The sequence below is a fragment of the Vicugna pacos genome, chromosome 1 (assembly GCF_048564905.1).
Source record: "Vicugna pacos chromosome 1, VicPac4, whole genome shotgun sequence".
In the NCBI taxonomy this organism is placed as follows: Eukaryota; Metazoa; Chordata; class Mammalia; order Artiodactyla; family Camelidae; genus Vicugna; species Vicugna pacos.
Window position 1 is genome coordinate 68,499,751 of NC_132987.1, and position 4,099 is coordinate 68,503,849.

Below are 4,099 nucleotides of genomic sequence, written 5' to 3' on the forward strand. Positions count from 1 at the left end.
GTCCCTTTAATCCCTATAGGTGTTTCTTTCCCTGGCTTTGGATAGTTTCCCTACATGCATGCATTGATCATGAATCCTTTTTTTTTTTTGAGTAAAAGTAGATTTATTCAGAGAGATACATACTCCATAGACAGAGTGTGGGCCATCTCTGAAGGGGAGAGACAGCGAGAGAGAGAGAGAGAGACCTAGGAGATACACATTCCATAGGCAGAATGTGGGCCATCTTACTCAGAAGGAAGAGTGGCCTCAGAGCACGGAGTCATCTAGGAAAGTGAAATTGACTGATCACAGAGATTTTTTGAGGGGATTCTTTGCAGATCTCCAGTATTCTGTCTCTGTGCATCTGTCTTTATTTGGTATTCTGTCCTGTGAAATCTAGCTGCTCTGGTCTCCCTGGACTCCAGGGTCTATCTCCTTAACTCAGGGAGTCTTCCCGGTTCTGTTTTAGCTTTCCCTTCCCTCTGCTACGCTTAGAAACTCTCTCAAGGTAGTGAGCTGGGGCAATTGTGGGGCTCACCTTGTTTGTTTCCTGTCTGTCAGAGATCACTGTCCTTTGTTGCCTGATAATGAGTATCTTGAAAACTGTTGTTCTATATTTTTCTTTTTTTTAAAATGGATGCTTCAGGTGATGGTACATCTGGTCCCTGTTACTTTATCTTGGCCAGAAAGGAAAGTCTAGTTACTGCTTTTTTCACTTTGAGATTTAATCCTTTCTCTCTTTTGTATTTTAACTTAAAAAAATTTTCACGGCTTAGAACAGTTGTAAAAATTATTCAAGGAACACCTGTATACACTTTTAAAAAGATATTGATCAATTATTAACATTTTGTCACATTTGTGTGCCCGCTTAACTCAAAAAAAAAATATATATATATATACTGGCCCTTAGTCAGGCTCTGCATCCATGCAGTGTCTGTCCATCTATATCTGTTGGTGTTTGATCTTCCATTAGATAAGATAGAGTTTGGATAACTCTATCACACACACACATTTTAACTGAACCATTTGAGAGAAATTGCAGACATCATGACACTTCATCATTAAATAATTCTTAAGAATAAAGTCACTCTACTATATAACCACGAGTGTAATAAATTTAATATTGTTAGAATATTATCATATAACACATGGTTTACTTTATTTATTGCTGTGTAACAAATGACCCCAAAACGTAGAAGCTGAAAACAACAGAGTACTACTATTATATCACATGATTCTGTGGGTCAGAAATTCAGATGTGGTGCAGTAGGGGGTTTACCTTTACTTTATGATGTCTAAGCCTCAGGTGGGGGCGATTCTGAGTGATTGGTGGCTGGAACAATTGGGAGGTGGCTAGACATCTCTTTTTCTTTTTCTGCTTGGCTTCTCCACATGGCTAGTGTGGGCTTTCTCATAGCATGTTAGCCTCAGGGTATCTGGGCTACTCACATGGTGGTTCAGGGTTCCAACAAAAAATGATTCTACAGATTACCAATACAAACTGGCACCACACATGAGGTGATGCTCTGAGGGTATAATAAATATCATCTTTATCATATTTATGCCCAAAATGCATAATTGGAATATAATCATGAGGAAATAATTAGATAGGCCCAAATCAAGGAGTATTCTACAAAACAACTGTCTTGTACACTTCAAAAATGTCAATGTTATGAAAGACAAAGACAGATGAGAAGCTGTTCCAGATTACAGGAGGCTGTATTAGTTCGTTAAAGCTGCCATAACTAAATATTGTAGACTGGGTGGCTTGAACAACAGAAATTTATTTTCTCATAATTCTAAAGGCTTTAACATATGAATTTGAGTGGGGGGGGGTTCAATTCAGTCCATAATGGAGACTAAGGAGATTTCTTTACATGTGGTCTTAGATTGGAATAAAGTTGCTCAAAGGAGTATTATTGAGATAATTGGAAATGAATATGTATAACTCAGAAGATTAAAAATAGTCTCCAATTCTTTGACAGTCATCTCACTGAGAAATGGGGCTATATTTTCCTTCCCTTTAAATCTGGACTGGCTGTGACTGCTTTGACACATGGAAGACAGTGGAACAGAAAGCGGATAATGACCTTTAAAAGGTTGGGCTCAGAATTGGCATAGCTTCACTTTCACTTTCCTTTTTTTTTTTTACTCTACCATGATGTACATACCCATTTACAATTGTCTCAGTAACATACCTTGTAACTTTTTTTTTTCCAATCCAGGAATTTAGATGTCAAATCTCAAGTCTCCTTTAATCTGAAATATTCCTCATCATTCCTTGTCTTTTAACACATTGACATTTTTGAAGTATACAGGCCAGTTGTTTTGTAGAATATCCTTTAATTTGGGCTTTAATTTAGAATTATGCATTTTTGGCAGTACAACAATGATGATATTGAGGTGGAAAGCCCCATAAAAAAAGACCAGCAGGACCCCAGGCAGGGCCACTACTCTCCTGCCAGCACCATCCAGTTCCCTGGCCCAGAGGCTCTATCTCACTTTTTGCCTCTGAAACGGCTTACTTCTAGGAAAGTGGAACTTACCCCTAAAATTCTACTGATCCCTAAGCTCACTCCTGATTGGTCATTTCCTTCACTCCTGATTGGGCCATTTCCCTAACTTCTGATTGGTCCATTTGTAGTACTTCGTTTGCATGGAGCACACTCCTGATTGGTTATTTCTCTCCCTCCTGATTGGTCCATTTCTATTAAGCTTGTTCCTAATTAGTCAATTTTTGTTATACCTTATTTGCATATCGTGTTGCAAAGTGTAAACTGGCAGCCTATAAAAGCCTGTGTAAACCTACAGATGGGGTGGAGAGCTTGGAGTGTTAATTTTTCTGGGCCTGCTGGTGTAATAAACCTGAGTTCTCCAACTCTGTGAGTGCTGCTTGGTCTCTTGCCCGGATCCAGGTTGCTGTTACAACTGAGCTGTAACAACAAGCTGTAACTGAGCTGTAACACATTTTTCTGCAACAATATGTCCTTAGAGCATCAACTCATGTATGATGTCATGTATGTTTTGTACTATTGGTGAAATTAAGTACTTGGTTAAGGTTTATCTGCCAGATTTCCCCAATGGGTACCACATCCTTTTTGTAATTGGTAAGTAACCACTAGGGACATCTTTTTCTTTAAAAATTTCAAAGAGTTCTCCTCTATTCTGTGTCAGATAGTTCTAGTATCTGACATCCTTGGGGGCCCAAATTTCTTGGGTATGAGGTCTGCGAGTGCTTATGTGTGGCCTCCGGTGCTTAGTGATTTTTTAAAAATTGGAACTTGTATTTGTTTGAATCCTATGGGATTAAATTGAGGATGTGACCTCTAAAGTGTGTTTCCATTGTCCAGGGCACAAAGGACTTGGAAACTCCTTAGTGTTCTTCCACAGTCTTAGCTTGAAGCCGAAGGGTCAGGTTTGGCTCCTCTTGCTTCGGGCCGCCAGCAGAGACCTTCCATCTGCCCTCAGCCAAGCCCCTGGTCTCCTGCTTAGAGCTGGGTGACCCCAGCACTGGTTCTTCCCATGGATTGTTCCTTTTGGGGTGGGGTGGTTCTTGGAGAATCTGCTACTTACCGTGGAAGGCTGTGTTGGATAATATAGCCTGCTCTCCTGCCTGACTGCCCATCATGATTTTTCATTCAATCTTTATTATAAAAATGATTCTGTCTTGGGGTGTGTGTGTGTGTGTGTGTGTGTATTTTTAAATAAATTTGGATTTCTCACGATTTAGTTATTGAATATTCTCAATAGTCTTGTGAAATGGGAAAGTCAGTTAATTTGGTACACTGCAGCTGAGAAAGCTGAAACCTGTTAGGGTGATGTAAGGTAAATTTATAAACTTTTAAAACCTCAGTTTCCTACTTCATAAAATGGGAAGGTTTGTGTCTCCTCAAAGCTTTGTGAGCTAAATGCTTGTAAATCAAGGGGCATCTGGGAAGCGCCCAGACCTTAGCGCAGTATGGGCACAAAGCTTTATTAAGATCACCCAAAGATGGTCTTTCCTCCCGGTACTCCTTCCATCGCCCAGGGAGGGTGGGGTTGGGGGTGGCGGGGTCGGTGGAGCCCCGCCAGCGAAGGAACACGCAGACCCGCCCCCAGGGTCCGGCCGAAGCGACGCCCG